Source organism: Bufo gargarizans, chromosome 7, assembly GCF_014858855.1.
Source record: "Bufo gargarizans isolate SCDJY-AF-19 chromosome 7, ASM1485885v1, whole genome shotgun sequence".
Lineage (NCBI taxonomy): Eukaryota > Metazoa > Chordata > Amphibia > Anura > Bufonidae > Bufo > Bufo gargarizans.
This window is the reverse complement of record NC_058086.1, coordinates 155,880,538-155,898,482: the sequence shown is the minus strand read 5'-3', so window position 1 is coordinate 155,898,482 and position 17,945 is coordinate 155,880,538. Positions and strand designations below refer to the sequence as shown.

Sequence of the window (17,945 nt, the reverse complement as noted above, 5' to 3'; positions counted from 1 at the left end):
ACGCGCGTAAAACGCGCGTTAAATGCGCGTCTCAGAAACGCTCAGGTCTGAACCCAGGGTTTATGTAAAGAATGTACTTGTAACGTGGTAAAAGCTGATTCCTCTAGTTTCCTGGAAGATATCACACCCTTAGTTAAGAAGTTCAGTCTGCACTAGTTTCCCGGGGTCCAGCTCCCTCTAACCCTCCTCAAATAATCCGTGATCATTTAAATCCAGTGTCTGACTCTGATTCTGACATTTTGGGAGGCTTTAATGCTGAAACGTACGAAAAAACATATGCATCTTCTTATAAAGATAATTAATAGAAGCATTTCTTATTCAATCCGGATGACATTGAGCTTATAAAAGCAATTAGTCACAATTCAGATGTAAGTGCCTAAAAAGCCTAGGTCGGTGCAGGAAGAAATATTTGGAGGGCTGGGGGAAAAGAGGAAGTCTGTATTCCCAGTTCCAGATCATAATCAAATGTTTCAGGTCAGAATGGGAGGAGCCAGATAAAGGATCTTTCATTCCTAGGGGCATCAAGAGGCACTATCCTTTTTAACGACTAGGATTGCACCGATTGGGAATCCATCCCCAGAGTAGAAGCTCCGGTGGCTTAAGTAGCAAAGCATACCGCCCTGCCACTTGAAGATTCAGGGCAACTTAAAGACCCCATGGATAGGAAAGCAGAAAGCCTACTAAGAAAAATCTGGGAGGCTATGGCAGCTCTTCTTAAGCCAGGGATGTCTTCTACCTGTGTCGCTAGAACCCTTAATCTGTGGCTAGAACAATTGGCAATTCATCTAGTCAAAACGCCAAGAGATCAGATTCTGGTGAGCATTCCATCACTAAAAATGGCAACTACTTTCTTGGAGGATGCTGCAGCTGAATCTGTATACTTTCAGCACGCATGGCGGTTTTGTCTAACACAGCCAGGCGGGTTCTATGGCTCATTACCTTTTAATGGGCAATATGTTTTTGGACCGGATCTAGACAAGATCTTAGAAAACGCTACTGATAAGAAGAAAGGGTTTCCTGAAGAGAGATTTAAATAAAAGACAGAGTTCTTATAGCCGTTAGTACCAATTGGAACAAAGGAAAGATGAGAGAAAAACGGGGAGGTGGAGTTATGCAAAAGGAGGTAAGAGAAGAAATTTCCTTTTCAACCCTAACAGAGGGGAATCCTCCTCTAATCCAAAACAATAACTCCTTACAAGTAGGGGGAAAACGCCTCTGCTCCTTTTTTAGAGCTTGGGAGCAGATGACATCAAATTCATGGATCCTAAATCTCAAGAGGGTAGAATTAGAGTCTCCCCCTCCAGAAAAATTTGCTATTACCACTCTTCCCTCTCAACAAGATACCTTATTGATAGGCATAAAAGATTTACTAAAATTAGGAGCAATAGAACCTGTCCCGGAAAATCAACTAAGACTGTCACTACTCTTGTTTATTCTTAGCAAAGAAACCAAACAGGAAGTCCAGAGTTATAATAAATCTAAAGCCCTTGAACAAACATGTTACATATCAAAAGTTCAAGATGGTAACTTTAAGATCAGCAGTAAAATTAATAAAAAGAAAAGTGATAATGACCTCAATCAATTTGAGGAATGCTTATTACCATATCCCGATACACAAATTTGAGAAAATCCCTACGATTTGCAATACAGATGAGGGGTCCCATCCAACATTATCAATTTGTAGGTCTCCCTTTTGGAATTTCCTCATTGCCAAGAGTCTTCACAAAGATCATGGCGGAAGTGGTAGTGGCTCGAAGACGAGAATCAATCAGCATCATCCCAAATCTGGACGATCCTCTAGTGATAGCAGACAAAGGTCTATCTATTACAAAATCACTTACCAAAAGTTCTAAACCACCTCCAATCGTTAGGGTGGATCATCAATTTGGAGAAATCGGATCTTTCCTCAAGCAGCTGGAAAATGTTTCTAGGGATATCTTTCGGATTCGGTTTCTCAGATCATTCCTACCTTTTCCCAAAATGGAGAAATTGAAAAACCAGATAAAAGAATTAAAAAAGAGGAGATTCTGCTCTCAGGGCAGCAATGAAGATTCTAGGCAGTCTCATGTATCCCAGCAGTCGCTTGGGCTCAATTTCATTTAAGACCCTTTTAGAAACTTATTCTATCCAGGTGGAACCCGCCACAAGTCGCCCTAGACAAACAGATATTTCTAGAGGGAAATGTAAAATAAACTCCCTAAGGTGGTGGCTCATAGAAAACAACCTAGAGAAGGGAATATACTGGAACCAGAAAAGTCCCCTTGTAATCACTACGGAGGCCAGTCTTCAGGGTTGGGGGGCTGTAGTTTAGCAGGAAACATATCAGGGCAAATGGCCACTCCTCATAAGACAACAATCCTCAAACTTCAGAGTTGCAAACAATTTGGGAAGCTCTGAAGAAAACACAGCATTTGTCAAAAAAAAAACCACCATGTTTTAATTTATTCGGACAATTCAATAGCAGGATCCTTCATTAAGCACTTGGGCAGGGACAAGACACAGTCTACTTCAGAATCTAGCCAAATATATTTTTTTGGAGCAGAGCAATTTAATCTCTATCTTGACAGTTTACATAAAGGAATCCTTAAATACAAATGCAGATTACCTGAGCTGTCATGTTCTGGACCTGGGGGAATGGACATTATGTAACATGGTAACATGGTAACATAGTATATACCGTAAGGCCGAAAAAAGACATTTGTCCATCTAGTTCGGCCTGTCATCCTGCCAGTTGATCCAGAGGGAGGCAAAAAAAAAAAACTGGAGTAAGAAAGTGCGGCAAACCATCAATAGATCTTTTTGCCTCCTGGGAAAATCACAAAATAGATCATAATTTTTTATTTATTTTTTCCCTCCTCAACCCGAGAGATCTCCCAACTGTGGTGGATGCCTTCAATAAGGACTGGACATCTCGCCTAGTGTATGCATTCCCACCCATCCCTCTAATTCCCAAGGTCCTTCTGGCCCAAAAGGGGCTGGTTTGCACTTCTAAAATCACTCAGCATAGAAGCCCCCCTTCTGCTACCCCAGAGAACCATTTTGTCCAATTTTGCGGGCAAAATAAAAGTAGAAGAGCGGTAAAAAGTTATATTTCCTGCTGGATAAGAGCAGCTATTTCAGAAGCCTATCAAATGGAAGGGAAGGAAGCCCCTCCTTTACTTAGAACACATTCTACAAGAGGATATAGGATACACACCTTTTACCAAGCATTATAAGCTAGTTATAAGCTAGACATTTTTATTTATTTTTTCCTAGTGAAGACATGGCCTTTGGACAGAAAGTCCTTTGTGCTATTGTCCTGCCCCCCCCCCCCCCCCCCCCAAATATATGTCTTTATTTCTCAGGATGTGGTGTCATGGAGACTAGGGAATTAAGTATTACTGTCATGTTACACATGCATGGTTTGGTTTGCTTTTTTATTCTGTTTCCCTTCTCTCTCTTAGAGCAGGCCGTAAGTGATAATGAAAGGGGTATTAGTAGCAGTCACTGTTACATCTTTTACATCAGATTCATCACGGACCTCTTCAGAACTCGATCACTGTCATAGCAGCCAAAGCACTTAACCAATGTGTTTTCTCTGCACCTACTGCACTTTCTCAAGTGGCTGAAACTGGTATGGATAGAAAAGACGTTCTACCGTATTATGGCACTAACCAGCTACCTCCTAACAAACCCACTTCTATACAGCTGCAAACCAACACAGCCTTGGACTGTACGCCAAATCCAGTGTTGAATGCCTTAGCACCATCCTATGTGTCCAAGTCACTCAACATTGGTGTACCAGGCACTGCAACTAACTCTGTCCCACCTGCAACTGTATACCAAAAGTCTGAAAACAGATATTTCAGTTTGCTAAATACATGCTTTGCAGAGAATTTGCTAGCACGGGCCTCACCACGTTTGACAAACCTGAAAATTAGAGGCTGGAAATTCACCTTTAAAGCCACAATCAGCAAGCTAGACATCACTGCTGCAGAAGAACTGGATCTACTCATCAGGTGGGTAGGTCCGCAGTCTGCCGAACGTATCAAGAGACTCTAAACAGTTTACACTTCCAATCCTGCTGGAGGAGGTCTCGACGCTGCTTGGGACAGACTTGAACGTAGTTTTGGCAGCTCTGAGGCCATCGAAGATGCCTTATTCAAAAGCTTGCAAGGCTTCCAAAGGATTACAGCTAAAGACAATCTGAAGCTTCAAGAACTCAGTGATCTTCTACTAGAGCTTCAACTAGCTAAGGCTGTCCACCTCCTACCTGAACTTGGTTACCTTGACACCCCTTGTGGCATCAACCATAATGCATTCAAGAAAAGTGGGTTCGTCGGGGATCAACTTATAAGAAAAATAAAAGGGGTTGCCGTTCCTATTTTTTTTCTACTTGTGTGACTTCATAAGGGAAATCAGACTCAAAGAATGACCCAAGTTTCGTCTATGGTGACTAACCCTCTCAGTCCACCTCCTCCAGGATTCACAAACACCTGTATAACACAGACCGCAGGGGCCCATTATCGGTGAAGAGAACTGATGTTCAACTGCACCCGCTACGGTTCTTCAAAGGACTGGGCAAAACAAGAAACTTGAGGATCCAAATCACCAATGTCCCATACATAACAAGCCACATCTACTTAAGAAATGCATCTGCTTCAGAAAGAACCCTCTACAAGAAAATAAGGAACTTTTAAGGGGATTTGAAGTTTGTTTCAGATGCTGTGCCTCCACAGAACACCTTGCAAAAGACTGTAAGGCTGTCATTAAATGCATGGAATGCGGTAGTGACAACCACATACAAGCCCTTCATCTGTACCAACACAGCTATACTCCATCCACATACATCCCTCCTGGGGCAAAGCATGGGGGTGAGCACACTGAACAAACAGCTGCCTCCACCCCAGTATTCTCTACATGCAATGAAGTCTGTGCAGAAGGACTTTGTGAGAAATCCTGTGCAAAGATATGCTTAGTTCGTGTATACACAAAGGGCCAGCAAGAAGGGGCCATAAGACTGTATACCATTCTTGACTACCAGATTAACCGATCTCTTGCAAGTACAAGGTTCTTTTGATCTGTTAGACATAGCAGGAGATGTTCTACCTTATACCCTAGGTACTTGTGCAGGCATTACAGAAGTCTTGGGTAGAAGAGCCAGTGGTCTTGCAATTGCTCCTCTCAATAGCAACATGAAAATACCCTTACCTACTATCAAGTGTGATCAGATCCCAACTAACCAGGATGAGATTCCCACTCCTGAAGCTGCCTTGTACTATTCTCACTTGAAGGTCATAGCTAACCAAATACCAGCCTTTGATGAAAATGTTGATATCCTGCTGTTACTCGGGAGCGACATTTTAAGGGTGCACAAGGTTCACCATCAAATAAACATGAGTCACCTTACGCCTAGTCTCTGGGTCTAGGCTGGGTCATCATAGGCAATGTCTGCCTTAGCAACGCCAGAAAACCTGTCTGTTTCTTCCTTTGGTAGGCCAAATGGAAGCACTACTTGTTTTCCACAATGACAACATCACTACAGTGTGAAAGAAAAGCTGTGTGACAAAGGTACGCAAGAGTGCATCATACTAGATAGGAAAGCATTTATCTTCTGGGATGACAACATTGGTAACACAATGTTTGAGGTAACCACAAGAGACGACGAGTTAGCAGCCACAATGAAAGACAAAGAATTCTTGAGAACCATGAGTAAAGAGTTCTACTAAGATGATTCCAACATCTGGGTGGCACCGCACCCCAAGGAAGAATTCCAAATGGACAACATGCAGATTTATGGTTCATCTCTTTAGAGAGCAACCTGAACTGAAGATGAAGAAACATTTTGTTAATTTTATGCAGAAGCTGTTTGAGAAAGATCATGCTGAGCCTGCACCCCCTCTTGCACAAGAACAATGCTGGTACCTCCCGTGTTTTGGTGTCTACCATCCTCGCAAGCCTGACCAGATTAGGGTGATCTTCGACTCAAGTGCTCGTCATGAAGGCGTTTCTCTTAATGAATATATTCTCACTGATCCGAACCTGAAAAACCTCCCAGGAGTCTTGCTCCTCTTTAGACAAAAGCTAATTGCAATTATGGCCGACCTCCAACAAATGTTTCATCGTCTGTGAAGGCAACAGAAACTTCCTCAGGTTCCGATGGTACTGCAATAATGTTAACGACAAGGTTATAGATGATCGGATGAAAGTGCACAGTTTTCTGTAATAGTCCTTCCCCCTCATTTGCCATTTACGGACTGAGGAAAATGGCCCAAGAAGGAGAACAAGAGTTCGGGTCTGATACATGTCAGTTTGTTGAAAAGAACTTCTACGAAAATGATGGTCTTAAGTCTCTACCTACGGAAAAAGCCATCACCCTTTTCACCAGAACTCAGAACATGCTCGCTACTGCTAACCTCAAACTACACAAAATCATCTCCAACATGAATGAGGTAATGAGGGCATTTCCTTCTGATGACCATGCTGTCAGTGATAAGGAATTCCAACTAGAGTCGGACCTTTCCCTCACGCAAAGCAGCCTTGGATTGCTGTGGGATATTAAACAAGACACGTTCGCAATTCAGATATCAGTCTGTGACGAGCCCTTCACAAAACGAGGAGTGCTGTCTGCAGTAAACAGTATCTATGATCCCTTGAGATTTTTAGCACCCTTTTACTATTCAGGGCAAGATATTACTCAGACAACTTACTTCAGAGAACACTGACTGGAATACCCCTTTACCCAAAGAGAAACCACAAAGGTAGGAATTCTGGAAGCAGTCCCTCCAGGCATTGGTATAGTTTAAAATGCCACAATCTTAATGTTGCGTCTTTGAAGAATGCCACCAGACTAGATATCCATGTCTTCTCTGATGCATCCATGGAATCCATAGCTGCGGTAGCCTTTCTCTGGGTTGTACACCCCATTGGTGAAATAGGTGTAGGATTTGTCATGGGCAAGGCCAAGCTAACTCCAAAGCCTGCACATACTATTCCAAGGCTCAAACTCTGTGCAGCCATGTTAGCTGTTGAAATTGCTGAGCTTATAAAGTATGAAACAGACTAAAACATTAACTCCTTTGCCTTTTACACAGACGGCAAAATCGTGCTAGGATACATGCACAATCAAACAAGACAGTTCCATGTGTATGTCAGCAATCGAGTGGAACACATTAGGAAATTCTCCATTCCCGAGCAATGGCACTATGTACCCACTGATCTTAACCCTGCCAACCTGGGCAGTACCTGCTGCTGCTTTTCTGGATAAATCATGGATATCGCCACCAGTACTCTTGAAAGACTAATTCTTCTCAAGCCATGTAGAGTCTACCTTTTGAACTTATCCATCTTGAGGATTGACCACAAGTTCTCAATGGGATTACGATCTGGGGAGTTTCCAGGCCATGGACCAAAAATGTCAACGTTTTAGTCCCCGAGCCACTTGGTTATTACTTTTGCCTTATGGCACTGTGCTCCATCGTGCTGGAAAATGCATTGTTCTTCACCAAACTGTTGTTGAATTGTTGGAAGAAGTTGCTGTTGGAGGGTGTTCTGGTACCATTCTTTATTCATGGCTGTGTTTTTGAGCAAAATTGAGTGAGCCCACTCTCTTGGATGAGAAGCAACCCCCCACATGACTGGTCTCGGGATGCTTTACTGTTGGCATGACACAGGACTGATGGTTGCGCATACCTTTTCTTCTCCGGACAAGCCTTTTTCCTGATGCCCCAAACGATCAGAAAGAGGCTTCATCTGAGAATATGACGTTGCCCCAGTCCTCATCAGTACATTCACCATATTTTCTGCAGAAGATCAATCTGTCCCTGATGTTTTTTTGGAGAGAAGTGGCTTCTTTGCTGCCCTTCTTGACACCAGGCCATCTTCCAAAAGTCTTCGCCTCACTGTGCGTGCAGATGCGCTCACACCTGCCTGCTGCCATTCCTGAGCAAGCTCTGCACTGGTGGCACTCCGATCCTGCAGCTGAATCCTCTTTAGGAGACGATCCTGGCACTTGCTGGACTTTCTTGGACGCCCTGAAGCTTTCTTAACAAGAATTGAACCTCTTTCCTTGAAGTTCTTGATGATCCCTATAAATTGTTGATTGAGGTGCAATCTTAGTAACCACAATTTCCTTGCCTGTGAAGCCATTTTTATGCAACACAATGATGGCTGCACGAGTTTCTTTGCAGGTCACCATGGTTAACAATGGAAAAACAATGATTTCAAGCATCACCCTCCTTTTTAACAGGTCAAGTCTGCCATTTTAACCCAATCAGCCTGACATAATCTCCAGCCTTGTGCTCGTCAACATTCTTACCTGAGTTAACAAGACGATTACTGAAATTAACTCAGCAGGTCCTTTTAATGACAGCAATGAAATGCAGTGGAAAGGTTTTTTGGGATTAGGTTAATTTTCATGGCAAAGAAGGACTGTGCAATTCATCTGATCACTCTTCATAACATTCTTGAGTATATGCAAATTGCTATTATAAAAACTTAAGCAGCAACTTTTCCAATATTTATGTAATTCTCAAAACTTTTGGCCACGACTGTATAGGCAATATGGGGAGGTGTTGTTGCCATATCTATCAAGTTTTGGATGAACCTGGGGAAGTAGGCAGTCTACCACCCTCTTTATCGGAAGCGGTTATTACGCTGAAATATCAGGATGGACAGTAAATGGGATCATATAGACCACTATCTTTATTAAATACAGATTTTAAAATATGTGCTAAGGTATTAGCAAATGGGCTTAAGAAAGTGGTAAATAGGCTGATTCATCCTGATCAAGCAGGGTTTATCCCTAAAAGGCATGCCCAAACAAATATCCGTAGAGTTTTGGTAAATATTCAACTAGGGGAGGGGGAGCACCGCTCCATCCTGTCGCTGGATGCAGCAAAAGCATTTAACAGAGTGTAGTGGAAATTCCTATGGAAGGTTATGAATAAAACAAATATGGGGGAGAACTTTATTAGGTGGGTGCAGTTATTATATAGCTGTCCGACTGCTAGAATAAATGATGGGGTATTGTTAAATTAATTTAAGTTATATCGAGTCACTAGACAGGGTTGTCCTTTTTCCCTCTGCTATTCGCGATCTCCCTAGAACCACTTAGTGTAAAATCAGGATGGATTATAGGATAGTAGAATTTGGGGGAGGTGGGATTAGCGATAAGATAAGGCTATATACAGATGATGTATAGTGATGTCCCGAACTATTCGCCGGCAAATAGTTCCCGGTGAACATAGCTTGTTCGCCGCTGCAGGCGAACATATGCGATGTTCGGTCTGCCCCCTATATATCATCATTGAGTAAACTTTGACCCTCTACCTCACAGTCAGCAGACACATTCCAGCCAATCAGCAGCAGACCCTCCCTCCCAGACCCTCCCACCTCCTGGACAGCATCCATTTTATATTCATTCGGAAACTGCATTCACAGAGAGAGGAGGGACAGTACTGCTGCTGCTGATTCAATAGGGAAAGCGTTAGCTAGGGCATTGTTCTGTGTCCAGACTCATCTGCTTTTAGGACAGCGTCCTGACAGCACCCCAAAAAGCCCTTTTCAGGGCTGGTACATCAGTGTGCTATACATATTATATTGCAGTTGCCTGACTGCCCGTTGTGAGAGGCTGCAGGCTCAGTCATAGTGCACACCATTCATACAGGGTGTGACAGAAAATACCTTGCAGATAAAAAAAAAAAATTCTATTTAATATTTTTCTGTGATCTAATCACATTTGCAAGCCCGTGTGTCAGGCCCCCCACACATACATATTGTGGCCACTGGCTAGTGTCTAGGCCTGCACTCATACCGTTACAGGGTGTCATTCACCCAAATACCTTGCAGAAAAAAAAAATTGATTTAAAATTTTTGTAATCTAATCACATTTGCAAGCCCGAGTGCGTCAGGCCCACACAGACTGTACTGTGCCCACTGCCCACCACTTATATAGGGTGGCACAGTACCTTGCACGCATAGTAACACTTATCTAATAAAAAATGACAGGCAGAGGCAGGCCACGCCGCAGGGGCCGTTGTGTTCGTGGTGCTGTGATTTCTACTGGCCCTGGAATAATGCCCAGTGTTCAAAGGCCACGTACCCTGAACCCCAAAAATTCGTAGAATATAGTTGACTGGCTTACACAGGACACCCAAGCTTCAACAGCTTCCGCTAAGAACCTTGACGCACCATCCTCCTTCAGCTCAGCTTTGGTCACCACTCTCCCGCCCGCCGCCACCACCACCACCACTACCACCACAGCCGCTTCACTTGATCCCTCAGAGGAGTTATTTACACATCAGTTGGATGAAATTAGTGATGCGCAACCATTATTGACAGGGGATGTAGATAACAGGGATATGTCTCAGTCAGGCAGCATTACACACATGGACGTACAGGATGATGATGATGATGATGATAATGATGATGATGTTGTACCCGCTGCTTCCTTTGCTGAGGTGTCAGATACAATTGAAGTGGTTGATGATGGCGAGGTGTCCATGGATGCCACGTGGGTGCCTGCTCGAAGAGAAGAAGAGGGGGAAAGTTCAGAAGGGGAGACAGAGAGAAGGAGACGAGTTGGAAGCAGGGGGAGGTCGTCACAAGGAGCTAGTGGCACAGTTAGACAGCATGTATCGTCACCCGGGTTCAGCCAGACAGCACACCAATCAACGCATGCTGTTGCCACCACCAGAATGCCGTCATTGCAAAGCTCAGCAGTGAGGCATTTTTGTGTCTGCCTCTGACAACAGCGATGCCATTTGCAACCTGTGCCAAAAGAAACGGAGTCGTGGGAAATCCAACACCCACCTAGGGACAACTGCTTTGCAAAGGCACATGATCGCACATCACAAACGCCTATGGGATCAACACATGATGACTAGTAGAAGCAGCACACAAGCTTAAAGCCACCATCCTCCTCCTGGTCCAGCATCTTCAGCTTTTCTGGGAAGTCTTTATCACCTACTGACTCCAATTAGGATAATGGAATCAATACCTTTGACCCAATGCTGGGTATAATTACCAGATGTGGATTCAGTTACATATTTATTCCCAGAATTTTTGTACAATCACTCAGAATTGAGAGAGCTCGTTGGAAGAACGAGTGAAACGTTTTCAAGAAATCTACAGTACGTCCAGTTGCCTTGATTTAGTCTTTACAGATATCTTCAGCCACGTCACCACTGCTGTCCTCCTTGCCCCCTCTCAACCACCCACCACTCCGCCTCTCACTTTGAGCAGTTCCATCTCTTCTGCCCACAGTCAGGTATCTGTAAAGGAAATGTTTGAGCGTAAGAAGCCAATGTCATAGTCACCCCCTTGCCTGGCGTATGACAGCTGGCTTGATGGAACTCTTAGCCCGCCAGCTTTTACCATACCAGCTGGTGGAGTCTGAGGCCTTCAAAAAAAAATTTGCTATTGGGACACCACAGTGGAAGGTACCCGGACGAAATTGTTTTTCTAATAAGGCAATCCCAAACCTCTACTCATTGATTGAAAAGGAAGTCATGGCTTCTCTGGCCTACAGTGTTGGGGCAAGGGTCCATCTGGCCACTGATGCCTGGTCTGCAAAGCACGGTCAGGGCAGGTATATCACCTACACTGTGCATTGGGTCAACCTGCTGATGGCTGCCAAGCATGGAATGCGTGGCTCTGCAGCGGAGTTGGTGACACCGCCACGACTTGCAGGCAGGCCTACTGCCACCTCCTCTACTCCTCCTACTCCATCCTCTTCCATAACCTCCTCGGCTGAGTCCTCTTCTGCTGCGGCGTCTTGCTGCACATCAACTGAATCCCCCCAGCTCCCCAGGGGCTATTCCACATCCCGAATACGACAGTGTCACGCTGTCTTGGGGTTGACTTGCCTGAAAGCAGAGAGCCACACCGGACCAGCACTCCTGTCCGCCCTGAACACACAGGTGGATCAGTGGCTGACCCCGCACCAACAGGAAATCGGCAAAGTGGTGTGTGACAATGGAAGCAATTTGTTGGCGGCATTGAATTTGGGCAAGTTGTCACATGTGCCGTGCATGGCACATGTGTTGAATCTCATCGTACAACGCTTTGTGTCTAAGTACCCAGGCTTACAGGATGTCCTCAAGCAGGCCAGGAAGGTGTGTGGCCATTTCAGGCGTTCTTATACGGCCATGGCGCACTTTGCAGACATTCAGCGCCGAAACAACATGCCAGTGAAGCGCTTGATTTGCGACAGCCCGACATGTTGGAATTCAACACTCCTAATGTTCGACCGCTTGCTCTAACAAGAAAAAGCTGTCAACGAGTATTTGTATGACCGGGGTGCTAGGACAGCCTCTGCGGAGCTGGGATTTTTTTTGCCACGTTACTGGACGCTCATGCGCAATGCCTGTAGGCTCATGCGTCCTTTTGAGGAGGTGACAAACCTAGTCAGTCGCACCGAAGGCACCATCAGCGACCTCATCCCACTTGTTTTCTTCCTGGAGCGTGCCCTGCGAAGAGTGCTGGATCAGGCACACTTGGTACACTCCTTTTTCAAGTCTAAGATCACAAATTTGTGCCTGTATTAGTGTAATACGGTACCTAAATAGATAGCCAGATAGTGTTAGGTGTCTGTAAAAAAAAAAAAAAAAAAAAAAAAAAAAAGCCTGAATTTGAATTCAATACATTGGGCCAAATAATATTTTTGTTGTTGTGGTGAACGATAACAATGAGGAAAACATCTAGTAAAGGACGCGGACATGGTCGTGGTGGTGTTAGTGGACCCTCTGGTGCTGGGAGAGGACGTGGCCATTCTGCCACATCCACACGTCCTAGTGTACCAACTACCTCAGGTCCCAGTAGCCGCCAGAATTTACAGCGATATTTGGTGGGGCCCAATGCCGTTCTAAGGATGGTAAGGCCTGAGCAGGTACAGGCATTAGTCAATTGGGTGGCCGACAGTGGATCCAGCACGTTCACATTATCTCCCACCCAGTCTTTTGCAGAAAGCGCACAGATGGCGCCTGAAAACAAACCACATCAGTCTGTCACATCACCCCCATGCATATCAGGGAAACTGTCTGAGCCTCAAGTTATGCAGCAGTCTCTTATGCTGTTTGAAGACTCTGCTGGCAGGGTTTCCCAAGGGCATCCACCTAGCCCTTCCCCAGCGATGGAAGACATAGAATGCACTGACACACAACCACTTATGTTTCCTGATGATGAGGACATGGGAATACCACCTCAGCACGTCTCTGATGACGAAACACAGGTGCCAACTGCTGCGTCTTTCTGCAGTGTGCAGACTGAACAGGAGGTCAGGGATCAAGACTGGGTGGAAGACGATGCAGGGGACGATGATGTCCTAGACCCCACATGGAATGAAGGTCGTGCCACTGACTTTCACAGTTCGGAGGAAGAGGCAGTGGTGAGACCGAGCCAACAGCGTAGCAAAAGAGGGAGCAGTGGGCAAAAGCAGAACACCCGCCGCCAAGAGACTCCGCCTGCTACTGACTGCCGCCATCTGGGACCGAGCACCCCAAAGGCAGCTTCAAGGAGTTCCCTGGCATGGCACTTCTTCAAACAATGTGCTGATGACAAGACCCGAGTGGTTCGCACGCTGTGCCATCAGAGCCTGAAGCGAGGCATTAACGTTCTGAACCTTAGCACAACCTGAATGACCAGGCACCTGCATGCAAAGCATGAACTGCAGTGGAGTAAACACCTTAAAAACAAGGAAGTCACTCAGGCTCCCCCTGCTACCTCTTCTGCTGCTGCCGCCTCGGCCTCTTCTGCTGCTGCCGCCTCGGCCTCTTCTGCTGCTGCTGCCGCCTCGGCCTCTTCTGCTGCTGCTGCTGCCGCCTCGGCCTCTTCTGCTGCTGCTGCTGCCGCCTCGGCCTCTTCTGCTGCTGCTGCTGCCGCCTCGGCCTCTTCTGCTGCTGCTGCTGCCGCCTCGGCCTCTTCTGCTGCTGCTGCTGCCGCCTCGGCCTCTTCTGCTGCTGCCGCCTTGGCCTCTTCTGCTGCTGCTGCTGCCGCCACCTCGGCCTCTTCTGCTGCTGCTGCCGCCTCGACCTCTTCTGCTGCTGCTGCCGCCGCCTCGGCCTCTTCCTCCGCCTCTGGAGGAACGTTGGCACCTGCCGCCCAGCAAACAGGGGATGTACCACCAACACAACCACCTCCGTCACCAAGCATCTCAACCATGTCACACGGCAGCGTTCAGCTCTCCATCTCACAAACATTTGAGAGAAAGTGTAAATTCCCACCTAGCCACCCTCTATCCCTGGCCCTGAATGCCAGCATTTCTAAACTACTGGCCTATGAAATGCTGTCATTTAGGCTGGTGGACACAGACAGCTTCAAACTGCTCATGTCGCTTGCTCTCCCACAGTATGTTGTTCCCAGCCGGCACTACTTCTCCAAGAGAGCCGTGCCTTCCCTGCACAACCAAGTATCCGATAAAATCAAGTGTGCACTGCGCAACGCCATCTGTGGCAAGGTCCACCTAACCACAGATACGTGGACCAGTAAGCATGGCCAGGGCTGCTATATCTCCCTAACTGCACACTTGGTAAATGTAGTGGCGGCTGGGCCCCAGGCAGAGAGCTGTTTGGTGCACGTCCTTTCGCCGCCATGGATCGCAGGGCAACATTCTTTGCCTCCTCCTCCTACTCGGCTTCCTCCTCCTCCTCTTCTTCCACCTGCTCATCCAGTCAGGCACAGCCCGGGGTAAACGTCAGCAGGCCATTCTGAAACTCATATGTTTGGGGGACAGGCCCCACACCGCACAGGAGTTGTGGCGGGGTATAGAACAACAGACCGACGAGTGGTTGCTGCCGGTGAGCCTCAAGCCTGGCCTGGTGATGGGCGAAATCTCGTTGCAGCTCTGGGACTAACCGGTTTGACGCACATCCCTTGCTTGGCGCATGTGCTGAATTTGGTGGTGCAGAAGTTTATTCACAACTACCCCGACATGTCAGAGCTGCTGCATAAAGTGCGGGCCATCTGTTCGCGCTTCCGGCGTTCACATCCTGCCGCTGCTCGCCTGTCTGCGCTACAGCGTAACTTCGGCCTTCCCGCTCACTGCCTCATATGCGACGTGCCCACCAGGTGGAACTCCACCTTGCACATGCTGGACAGACTGTGCGAGCAGCAGCAGGCCATAGTGGAGTTTCAGCTGCAGCACGCACGGGTCAGTCGCACTGCGGAACAGCTCCACTTCACCACCAATGACTGGGCCTCCATGCAAGACCTGTGTGCCCTGTTGCGCTGTTTCGAGTACTCCACCAACATGGCCAGTGGCGATGACGCCGTTATCAGCGTTACAATACCACTTCTATATCTCCTTGAGAAAACACTTAGGGCGATGATGGAAGAGGAGGTGGCCCAGGAGGAGGAGGAGGAGGAGGAGGAGGAAGAGGGGTCATTTTTAGCACTTTCAGGCCAGTCTCTTCGAAGTGACTCAGAGGGAGTTTTTTTGCAAAAGCAGAGGCCAGGTACAAATGTGGCCAGCCAGGGCCCACTACTGGAGGACGAGGATAAGAAGGAGGTGGAGGAGGATGAGGTTGAAGCATGGTCACAGCGGGGAGGCACCCAACGCATCTCGGGCCCATCACTGGTGGGTGGCAGGGGGGAAACGCAGGACGATGACGATACGCCTCCCACAGAGGACAGCTTGTCCTTACCCCTGGGCAGCCTGGCACACATGAGCGACTACATGCTGCAGTGCCTGCGCAACGACAGCAGAGTTGCCCACATTTTAACGTGTGCGGACTACTGGGTTGCCACCCTGCTGGATCCACGGTACAAAGACAATGTGCCCACCTTACTTCCTGCACTGGAGCATGATAGGAAGATGCGCGAGTACAAGCACACGTTGGTAGACGCACTACTGAGAGCATTCCCAAATGTCACAGGGGAACAAGTGGAAGCCCAAGGCCAAGGCAGAGGAGGAGCAAGAGGTCGCCAACGCAGCTGTGTCACGGCCAGCTCCTCTGAGGGCAGGGTTAGCATGGCAGAGATGTGGAAAAGTTTTGTCAACACGCCACAGCTAACTGCACCACCACCTGATACTCAACGTGTTAGCAGGAGGCAACATTTCACTAACATGGTGGAACAGTACGTGTGCACACCCCTCCACGTACTGACTGATGGTTTGGCCCCATTCAACTTCTGGGTCTCTAAATTGTCCACGTGGCCAGAGTTGCCTTTTATGCCTTGGAGGTGCTGGCCTGCCCGGCAGCCAGCGTTTTGTCTGAACGTGTATTCAGCACAGCAGGGGGCGTCATTACAGACAAACGCAGCCGCCTGTCTACAGCCAATGTGGACAAGCTGACGTTCATAAAAATGAACCAGGCATGGATCCCACAGGACCTGTCCATCCCTTGTGCAGATTAGATATTAACTACCTCCCCTTAACCATATATTATTGTACTCCAGGGCACTTCCTCATTCAATCCTATTTTTATTTTCATTTTGCCATTATATTGCGAGACAACCCAAAGTTGAATGAACCTCTCCTCTGTCTGGGTGCCGGGGCCTAAATATCTGACAATGGACTGTTCCAGTGTTGGGTGACGTGAAGCCTGATTCTCTGCTATGACATGAAGACTGATTCTCTGATGACATGAAGCCAGATTCTCTGTTAAGGGACCTCTCTCCTCTGCCTGGGTGCCTGGGACTAAATATCTGACAATGGACTGTTCCAGTGGTGGGTGACGTGAAGCCAGATTCTCTGCTATGGGACCTATCTCCAATTGATATTGGTTAATTTTTATTTATTTTATTTTTATTTTTATTCATTTCCCTATCCACATTTGTTTGCAGGGGATTTACCTACATTTTGCTGCCTTTTGCAGCCCTCTAGCTCTTTCCTGGGCTGTTTTACAGCCTTTTTAGTGCCGAAAAGTTCGGGTCCCCATTGACTTCAATGGGGTTCGGGTTCGGGACGAAGTTCGGATCCCGAACCCGAACATTTCCGGGAAGTTCGGCCGAACTTCTCGAACCCGAACATCCAGGTATTCGCTCAACTCTAGTTGTGAGCAATAGGTGGACCGAGGTAAATACAGTTCTAGTTACTCACGATTACGCCATCCCTGGGCAGGCTCACACAATAATTCTCTGGGGCACACTCTGGTGTAAGGGACAGGCCAGATGGTGATTTGAGGTGCCATTGATGGTCTGTATTAATGTGCCTATGGCAAGGTCCCCTGTAGTTGTGACGCCAGTACCTTTTTGTGGTGGTACAACCATTTACTGTAGTGTTAATTGAGGAACTGAAGACTAGGATGGTGTAATTCAACTTATAACTTTTACTGAACGTTGCTCCTGGTAACATTAACATCCAAGTATTAAACAGTCTTTTTAAGATGGACAGGGGTAAAGCTGCCACAGGTCCACTGCTGACAGGTGTGATGTCTGTCTCTCTAGCTATTGAATGATATAGGTTTTTATGTGCTTACTGGTAGAGTACTTTTAAGCTGGTCCTAGTTATTCCCGTGTAGGTTAGTGAGGCTGCCGAAGGCTGGTAAATCCTTCAATTTTAAATCCAAAAGTCCTAAGGCGCTTGTAGAGATGGCTGTATCCCTTTTGGGGGTCTCCTTTAGTATTCTCTGAATTAATGTCCTGCTGAGTGTATGGAGCACTTCAACTCAGGGATCAAGACTCCAGACTGAACTGGACAGAACTAGACTCTAGACCAGGCATCCCCAAACTGCGGCCCTCCAGCTGTTGCAAAACTACAACTCCCAGCATGCCTGAGCAGCCTACAGGTCTCAGCCTACAGCAGGGCATTGTGGGAGTTGTAGTTTTACAACAGCTGGAGGGCCGCAGTTTGAGGATGCCTGCTCTAGACTGACACACCCAGACTGCACACTCTGCTAGACTCTGACTAGACCTGAGCTGAACTATAGATATGGGAAGTATTATCTCCTACTTGTATAAGTGCTTTAATAGAACAGGTTCTGTAGACATCTATGTGGAATCAGCTGATGACGGCTGTAAGAGGAGTG

The 17,945-nt window shown here is 46.8% G+C and overlaps 1 protein-coding gene across 2 annotated transcripts in view; it reads left to right on the top strand.

Annotated features, from left to right (window-relative positions):
- The window catches only part of LOC122943543, a 633,637-nt gene that overhangs the window by 70,902 nt on the left and 544,790 nt on the right, over positions 1 to 17,945 (top strand). The window lies entirely within an intron of this gene.